Source organism: Cetorhinus maximus, unplaced genomic scaffold (genome assembly GCF_964194155.1).
Source record: "Cetorhinus maximus unplaced genomic scaffold, sCetMax3.hap1.1 HAP1_SCAFFOLD_94, whole genome shotgun sequence".
Lineage (NCBI taxonomy): Eukaryota > Metazoa > Chordata > Chondrichthyes > Lamniformes > Cetorhinidae > Cetorhinus > Cetorhinus maximus.
The window spans coordinates 154154-164037 of NW_027596114.1; the positions used below are offsets into that span (position 1 = coordinate 154154).

At 45.1% G+C, this 9884-nt stretch overlaps 1 pseudogene; it reads left to right on the forward strand.

Annotated features, from left to right (window-relative positions):
• The first annotated feature begins 2714 nt into the window (after positions 1–2714).
• On the forward strand, positions 2715–8844 carry LOC144672838 (putative G-protein coupled receptor 139; annotated as a pseudogene).
• Positions 8845–9884: the final 1040 nt, after the last annotated feature.

Genomic DNA, 9884 nt, shown 5'->3' on the forward strand with positions numbered 1-9884 from the left:
TGCCAGGAGCAGCAACAGACATAACCAGAAATAAGGTGCAAACCTGGTCAATCTCTAACACAGTACCACTTGCGTATCAAACAGCACGAGCGGTAAGTGATAGATAGGGCTGTGCAATTCCACATGAAACAACGGCTCAGATGTAGGATCTTCAGTCCTGCCACATCAAGTGGTGAATAGCGGTTCAAAAATTAACCAACTCACTGATTGAGGAGGTTCAGGAAATGTCCCCATCCTCAATGATGGAGGAGCTGTGCACATCAGTGCAAAATGCAAGGATGAAACATTTCCAAAACCCTTGAGCTGAATGTTCTGATTGACTGATCCATCTGGGCCTCCCCCTGAATTCCCCAGCATCACAGGTGCCCAGACTTCAGACCATTTGATTCATGCCACGTGATATCAAGACAAGGCTGCAGGGACTGGATGCTGAAAAGCTTATGGACTGTGACGATGTTTTGAGAATTGTGCTGAAGACCTGAGCTCCAGAATATTCTCCGCCTCTGGCCAAGCTGTTCCAGCACAGCTGCAACACTGGCATCTACCCGGCAATGGGAAAACATTCCCAGGGATTCCTGTACACTTAAAGCAGGACTAATCCAACCCAACCAATTATTGCCCGATAGGTTATGAGGAAAGATTGGAGAAGTTGGGACTGTTCTCCTTGGAGAGGAGAAGGCTAAGAGGAGACTTGATAGAAGTTTTCCAAATGATGAGGTTTCTGGGCAGAGTAGATAGGGGGAAACTGTTCCCACTTGGAAATGGATTGAGAACCAGAGGGCCCAGGTTTAAAGTGTTTCGCAAAATAAGCAAATGTGAGGTGAGAAAAACACTTTTTCACCCAGCGAGTGGTTAGCGATGGGAATGCACTGCCTGGAAGTGTGGTGGAGGCACGTTCAATTGAGGCATTCAAGAGGGCATTGGATGATTATCTAAACAGAAACAATGTGCAGCGCAACGGGAAAAGGCCGGGGATTGGCACTAAGTTAAAATGCCCAGAGGGCCGGTGCAGACAGGAGAGGCTGAATGGCCTCCTTCTGAACCGGAGCAGTTCTGTGATCCTGTGAGTGCCTTCACTCAGAGGGCCGGGAATCTCAGGAATTCTCTACACCAGAGATGAGGATGGACAATCCTTGAGTTTGCTCTGAGATGACATCGATAGATATTTGGACACTAAGAGAATTAGACAATACGAGGATAGGGCGGCGACAATACGAGGATAGGGCGGCAAAATGTATTTGAGGTACAAGATTAGCCCTGAACTTACTGAATGACAGAACAAACTCAAGGGAGAAAATGGCTGCCTGTTGCTCCTAACTCTAAAAATCCAGCAAGGGGTGACATTGGCGTAGTGGTCATGTCACTGGATTAGTGATCCAGGCGGACAGGCTCATGTTCTAGGGACACGGGTTCAAATGGCAGCCACTGGTGTTCGAATTCAGTTAATCACAATAAATCGATCTATAAATGTTGTGGAATTGAAATCTGGCCTCAGTAATGGTGACCATGAAACTACCATTGATTGTGGTAAAAACCCATCTAGTTTACAAATGTCCTATCGGGAAGTAAAACTGCGGTCCTACGGTCTGACCTTCACGTGACTCCTTACCCAGGTCAACGTGCTTAACTCTGAAACGCCCCTCGGGAATCGCCTGGCGAGCTATTCTGGGGCTAAAGTTAAAGAATTATTGTAATAAATACTGACCTTACCAGCAAGGCCCACATCCCAACAAAGAATAGATTTTAAAAATAGAAAAGTCAATATTTTTGGGAAGGCCTGTATCAGTTGCTGGGTCTGTAAGGGTTGAAGATTCTGAATGCGTTGCAGAGTCTGTACCCTTTGCGGGGTCAGCAGTGTTTGGTGAGTCTATACTGGTTGGAGGGATTGTATCTGTTAGAAGGTCCATATTGTTTTGAAGGTCAATATTGTGAGAACATTGTATCTGTTAGAAGGTCCATATTGTTTTGAAGGTCCATATTGTGAGGACATTGTATCTGTTAGAAGGTCCATATTGTTTTGAAGGTCCATATTGTGAGAAGATTGTATTTGTTTGAAGGTCCATATTAATTTGAAGGTCCATATTGTGAGAAGATTGTATCTGATCGAAGGTCCATATTGTTTTGAAGGTCCATATTGTGAGAAGATTGTATCTGTTCGAATGTCCATATTGTTTTGAAGGTCCATATTGTGAGAGGATTGTATCTGTTTGAAGGTCCATATTATTTTGAAGGTCTTCATCAACTGGAGTGTCTCGATTGGTTTGACGTGGTGCAGTCATTTCAGGCATCCTTGTGTTTTTGTATCAATGTGCGCACTTGGAAGATTTCAGATACTTGATTATTCGACTTCAGCAACAAATATCCACAAATTGCCAACTTTAATAATTTAATCACTTAACTGAATGTCCAGATTTAAAGAGAGCAGCTACAACCACCAGTGCAGTGGAACAGGGCTGATAAACTCACGATTATATTTTGATTTTAATAACAGAATCTCCGAGATAAACATGTTCTATTCCTACCTGGAATTAACTCGGTGCTCTAATATGTTTGCTTCCAGGTATTCAGTAAACTAAGTAGAAGGGTGTTGCAATCTCACTATCTCCAAGGAGACATTCCAGAAGGTATAAATAAGGGCTTTGTGAATGTGTCACTTCAGAGTTTAGTGCAGAGGTTGCCTGCAGCAGTCAGGGACAGATCACTGCTAAGTGAAAATGCTTGGAGCATTTGACGTTTTCGATAAAACATTCTATGTGAGCCTCGCTATCGTCGGTGTCCCAGGTAAGTGACTAGGACATTTGCAGTCGTGTTAATCTGTGTGGGAGCTGCTCTCTGGTTTCAATCAGTGACAGATCACGTTACCTGCTGATCGAGTGGTCACCTTTATCTACATAGCCGGTCAATGGCCACATTACCTTAAGTGAAATGTCTGGTATTATCTCTGCAGTTTGAGTCAATTTCCTGAACTGTCAGTAAACCTCTGTTTACAATCCACAGGCTTTCAGAATAAAGACGTTCTTGCATTCAGTGGAATATCACCTCACGTTTAATCAGACCTCAGTGAGGGTAAACTCTATGAAGGAAGGGATTCGAGGGAGTCTGGGTTTTTATTGATTCATGGGATCTGAGCATCGCTGGCAGGGCCATCATATATCACCCTTCCACATTGACCCTGAGAAGGTGGTGGTGAGCTGCCTTCTTGAACCGCTTCAGTCCCTGTGGTGTAGGTACACCCACAGCGCGGTTGGGGAGGGAGTTCCAGGATTTTGACCCAGCGAATGTGAAGGAATGGCTGATATATTTCCAAGTCGGGATGGTGAGTGACTTGGGAGGGAACTTTCAGTTGGTGGTGTTCCCATGTGTCTGCTGCCCTTGTCCTTCTAGATGGTAGTGGTCGTGGGTTTGGAAGGTGCTGTCTGAGGAGGCTTGGTGAGCTCCTGCAGCGCATCATGTAGCTGGTACACACACCGCTACTACTGTGTGTCGGTGGTGGAGGGAGTGGACGTTTGTGGATGGGGTGCCGATCAAGCTGGGCTGCTTTGCCCTGGACGCTGTCGAGCTTCTTGAGTGTTGAGGGACCTGCACTCATCCAGGCAAGTGGGGAGTATTCCATCACACTCCTGACTGGTGTCTTGTAGATGGTGGACAGGCTTTGGGGAGTCAGGAGTTGAGTTACTCTCTGCAGGATTCCTAGCCTCTGACCTGCTCATGTAGCCACAGTATTTATATAGCTGGTCCAGTTCAGTTTCTGGTCAATGGTAACCCCCCAGGATGTTGATAGTGGGGGATTCAGTGATGTTAATGCCATTGAACATCAAGGGGCAATGATTAGAATGTTATTTGCCAGTTTCTCAGACAGATGGAGAGATTCTGCAGTCGAAACACATTAATGGATTCTAACAGGAGTTAGTTCCAGTTCTCTGCACTGTAGTGGATCCCCAGGTTCACTTGTTAAAGAGCGTACAGAAGATTGTGCGGACAAAGGGTAGTCAAGGAGCCTTTGACAGTGTGGAGGCTGGACTGAGCACTGTAACAGTTTTAGCAGAGCTGAATTAGGGGAAGGCATTGAAATCGCCTGTTGATGCAAGTGAGGTGGGTGTCGGTGCAGTTTTATGACAGGGATATGAGATGGGGAACAATGGGCCAGTTAGTTACTATTCTTGGAGACTGAACCCTCGCCAGCAAATGTTCCCAACTGTGGGAATAAAGACATTGATTTCGATGTTGGCTCTACAACATTTTGAAATCTACATATCTCACAACTCTGCAGAGACTATTATTGATACCGACGAATAATCCTCTAACCCTCTTTATTAATATTTCATCCCAAAAATCTGAGACGATTGGACTGGAGTTTTGTGTTACAGCCGCATCATTTGGAAATTATTTTTGAAGCAGGAAGAGATAAAATCGTAGCGGCTGCTTTGTTAAATACATTATACAGCCCCGGCCATGTATTTACCCTCACTCAACTTGTCTAAATTGCCTTGCATCCTCTTAAAATCCCCCTCACCGCTCATGTTCCCACCTAGTTTGGTGATATCAGCAAACTTGGAATGATCACATTTGGCTCCCTCAAGCAAATAATTAATACATATTGTGAGTAGCTGGGGCCCAAATATTGATCCCTGCGGTACCCCACGGATCACTGTCTGCCACTCAGAAAAAGACCCAATTATTCCTACTCTCTATTCCCTGTCTGCTAGCAAATTCTCAATCCATGTCAATATGTTACCCCCATCCCATGTGCTTGAACTTTGCACATTATCCTCTTATGTGGGTCTTTCTCAAAAGCTGTGTGAAAATCCAAATACACCACATCCACTGGTTATGCCTTATCAATTCTGCTATTTATCCCCTCAAAAACTCCGGTAGGTTTGTCAAACATCATTTCCCTTTCATAAACCCATGTTGACTGTGACTTGACTGAGGTGTACAAAATGATGAGGGGAATAGATAGAGCGGACAGGATAACATTGTTTCCCTTGGTGGTGAATTCTGGAACCAGGGGACATAGATTCAAGATTAGTGGCAGAAGGTGTAGGGGGGACATGAGGAAGAGCTTCTTTTACGCAGAGGGTAGTGAGTATCTGGAATTCACTGCCCAAGTTGTTGGTAGAGGCAGAAACTCTAAACTATTTTAAAAAGTACCTGGATCTTCACCTTAAGTGCTGTAAGCTGCAGGGCTATGGGCCGGGTGCAGGAATGTGTGGATTAGAAAGGGCACCTGGGTCTCCTCGGGCTGGCAGGAACAAGATGGGCCGAATGGACTCCTCCTGTGCTGTACCTTTTCTATGGTTCTATGGTTCTAAGAGAGAGAGAGAGATTGGGCAAGAGGGAAAGAGAAAGAAGGAGACAGGACAAGAGAGAAAAAGAGAGAGAGAGACCAGGAGTGAGAGAAGGAAACCCTCTTTAAGTACCGTGGGATGTAGATTATCAGGCCCTGGAGGTTCATTGGTCTTCACTCCCATTCATTTCTCCAGCAATATTGCTTTAGTAATACTAATTCCCTTCAATTCCTCCTTCTCGCTAGACCCTTGGTTATCCAGTATTTTTGGGAAGATACTTGTACCTTCCTGGGGAAGTTGTTTAATTGCTCTGCCATTTTCTAGTTCTCTGTTATAAATCCTCCTGTTCCAGACTGCAAGGGACCTGCATTTGTCTTCACCAATTTTTTCTCTTCTTACATACTTATTGAAGCTTTTTACAGTCCTCTTTTATGTTCCTTGCATGTTTACCCTCATACTCTATTTTTCCTCTCTTAAGCAACCTCTTGGTCCTCCTTTTCTGTATTTTAAACTGGTACCAATCCTCAGGCATGCTACTTTTTTCTAACAACTTTATATGGCTCCTCTTTGGATCTAATACTACCCTTAATATATTTTGTATGCCCTGGTTTGGCCACTTTTCCTGCTGTGTTTTTTTTGTGCCAGGGAGAAATGTGTCGCTTTGCAATGCTCCTTAAATATTATCCATTGCCCATCATGACTTTAAAGATGTTCCCCAATCTACCTTAGGCATCCCACGCCTCATACCTTCCTAGTTTCCTCTGTTCAGATTTAGGAACCCAGTTTCGAATTGGTCCACTTCACTTCCAATCCCGATGAAGAATTCGACCAAGTTATGGTCACTGTTCCCTAAAGGACCCGCAGAATAATGATTGACCAACCGCTTCTCTTTTTACAATACCAAACCGGGCAACACCTGCTCCCCAGTTGTTTCCTGGGCATACTGGTGTAAAGAAAACATCTCGTACACACTCCAGGGATTCATTTGCACGCAGTATTATTGTTAATTTGTTTTGCCCAGTCTATATGTAAATTAAATTCACCCACGGTTACTGTAGCAACCTTGTTACATGCGTCTCTATTTGCCTCCTGCCCTTCCCCTACTGTTCGGAGGCCTATCGACTACTCCCACTGGTCTTTTCCGCCCTTTGTTTCTGCTTAGCACCATCCGGAAAGATTCTAGCTCTGGGTTTTCAGAGCCAATATCCTCATTCACCATCACACTGAAATCACCCATAACAAGCCAGCCCATGCCAACTCCTTTTCCGGTTTTCCCTGCCATTCCTAAACAGTACTATTGGATATTCAGTTCCCAGCCTTGGTCACCCTGCAGCCATGTCTCCGTAATCACAATCACATCGGACCCCTTTACAACTGTTTGCACTGTTAATTCATTGACCTTATCATGAATGTTCCCCCCATTCCGATACAGGGCCTTTAGACTTGTCTTTTTGCACACCTTTTTTTTTACTTTGTCCCTCTTTGCCCTTGTTTCCTCCCCTTGAGCTTTGGCTTTTATTACTTTTTTGTCTTTCAGTTCTGCCTTTGTTTCCCTCTCTTGTGTCTGCGCCCACCCTCAGCCTCTCATCCCCCTGCCTCTCTAGTTTAAACCCTCCCCCCACAGTCATAGCGAATATACCTGCGAGGATATTGGTCCCGGTCCTGCGGGGGTGCAGCTGTTCCCAAGTCCCAACTTCCCCAGAATCGGTCACCACGCCTCAGGAATCAAACATCCTGCACCATCTCTCCAGCCACACATTCATCCAGTGTGTTCTCCTATTCCTGATCTCGCTAGCACGTGGCACTGGGAGTAATCCTGAGATTGCTAACATTGGGGTCCTGCGTTCTTATTTAATTCCTAGCTCCACTTAGTCTGCTTGCAGGGCTGAATCCCTTTTTTTAACCTATGTCATTGGCAGTGATGTGTGCCATGACCTCTAGCTGTTCACTGTCTCCCTTCTGAATGTCCTGCAGACACTCAGTGACATCCTGGACCCTAGCACCAGGGAGGCGATACACCAGCCCGCTGTTAAGTCACCAACTGCAAAAAGGTCTATTTGTTCCACTTAAGACAGAATCCCCTATCAGTATTATTCTCCCAATCTTTCATCTCCCCGCCCTGTTCAGCTGAGCCGTGATTGGTGTCAGGGACTTGGCTTTTGGTGCATTCCCGTGAGAAACCATCTCCCTCAGCTGATTCCTAAATGGAAAATCGGTTTCGGAGGGGGATGGAGCAAGGGGACTTGCTGCAGTGCCTGCCTAGTAATTTTGCTCTGCCTGGCAGACACCCATTCCCTTTCAGGTGAGAGGCAGTTTTTTTGGACAGCCTCTGGTCCTCGGCTCAATGGTGGAACTTGTCCCAGAGTGGGGTATATATCGGAAGTGTGCACATGTGGATATCAGAGCTTCTCAATGTCCCAGGACAGAGGGGGAATGTGTTCTGATCCTGGACTATCCACAGCCAGGTAGTGTCCAATACCAGACGAGAATGTTGTCCATTGTGTTCTGATCCTGTGGGGAGTGTCTGAACCAGTGATGGAGGTGGTGCAGTCCGAGGGGTTTGACCTGATGCTAAACTCATGTCCTTGCTCTCTGGGCCAGACAGGGAAACGTGTTTTCAGCAATATTCTGCATTTGTTCCCCTTCTTTAACTTACAGCTAATTTACTGGCAATTGTTATACTGTCCCGGGGAAAGTGTGGCCTCTCCACCTGCACCACTCGATACCTGATGGCTATGGCAACAGCAGACCTACTGGTCGTTATAACGGAGGTCATTCTCTGTCAGATCAAATATCATTATTTCCCAGTGTCTTTCCTGGACATCACCCCTGTATGTAGTTTTAACGCTCTCCTGAGAACTGCTGCAAAAAGCTGTTCTGTCTGGCTCACCATCACTTTCTCCTTTGATCGATTTGTGGCAATTTGTTGCCAGACGCTGAGAGCTAAATATTGCACCTGGAAAACTGCGGCTGTGGATCTAGGAATAACTGACATTCTGTCATGTTTAATAAACACCCCCTTCTACTTTACACAGGAACCTGGAGTGATAATTGACAATGTCCCCTGGGCTGTTTTACAAAGCCCAGCTATTTTACTGACATTGGATGGGTGGGATTTAAATGGTTTCATACGATTTTCAACCCCTCCCTCCCATTCTTTTGAATTCTGTTGTTCAACGCTCTGACCGTCAGCCACATTTTAGTGGCCAGTAAAGTCCGTAAGAGACTCAGGGGTCAGAGCGAGAGAGAGAGCCAGAGTGACCCAGAGATAGAGAGCAGAAGGAAGTCTATCAGATTACTCTTCACCATCTCCGGCAGCTTCATACTTCTGTGGTTAGTCAATGTTATAGAATTTTTATATTCCAACATTACAGAAGCAGCTTACAACAACGTTCAATACATCGTAAGACAAGTCGGGTTTATGCTGGTGAGTTTCAGTTGTTGCACAAACACATTTATTTACGGGGTGACTCAGTCCAACTTCAGGGAGCAGGTCAAGAACGCGGTGAAATATCCGCTTATATCAATGATTCAATTCATGAAGAAAAAACAATAACTCAGAACAGCCCAGAGGCATCTCCCACGTTTTCCTGTCCATGAATGGAATATTTATACACAAACTCCCAATAGTCACACGACAAAGAGCAGCGCACCATCGGGCAAGATGTGACGGCTGGAGGAGCGGATGTAAATGGAGCAGAAGGAGAGTCAGAGTCCTCCCTGCGGGACATGAAGGATAACCTACAATGTCGTAATTTACGGGGAAATCGTCACGGAATTAGCCTTATTCTCCCGTGGCCCGCCCCTCGGATACCGAGCACCTCATCTCCATTTTGCATTTTTTGCTAATTGCTTCAAATCAGTTCCCCATTATCCCCGATCGGTTTCTCGCTGCTCTACTTCTGTAGACACTCCCTGATCATTTTTAACACATTTATCCAATCTGCACTGAGCCTTCGTTTCTCCAAGGAAAACATTCCTAAACTCTTCAATCGATCTTCCTCACTGAAGATGGGAATTTTTGGACCCATTCTCATGAATCTTTTTCCTCATTCTCTTCACCTGCTCCTAAAGTGTTGACCCCCAGAAATGGAGGCAGTTCTCCATCTGAGCTAAACCAATGTCTGATACGAGGTCAGCGTAACTTTGTAGCTCTTGGACTTGTCATGAAGATATATTCACGTATATCATGTCATGGATAATTATTTTAAATTGGGCTTGTAGTATGGTCTGCGTCTGTGGTTGTGAGTGTGTGGGTGCTTTAATTGGATTAAAGCCAACAAGTCTGGGTGCTTTGATGTACAGGAGTTTTGTGATGTAAACATTAAGGAAAAGTGTACATTTGCATTTTGTTGAGTGAACTATTCACAGATTGGGGGTGAAATATTGCACCTAGCTTGGAGCCACCAAGCAAGGTGTTTGTGTTACTAATAAAATTGGGACAATGGAAGGGGTTTTAGTGTTAGGATAGGTGGATTTCAATTGAACGGGCGATACGATGAAACTTTGCTTTCAAAGGGAGAGGCAGAGTATCTCAGAGAGGAGTTTGTCTGTTCAGGGCTGAGGCAATGTCATTATCTAAGCAGCTCTAAGCCT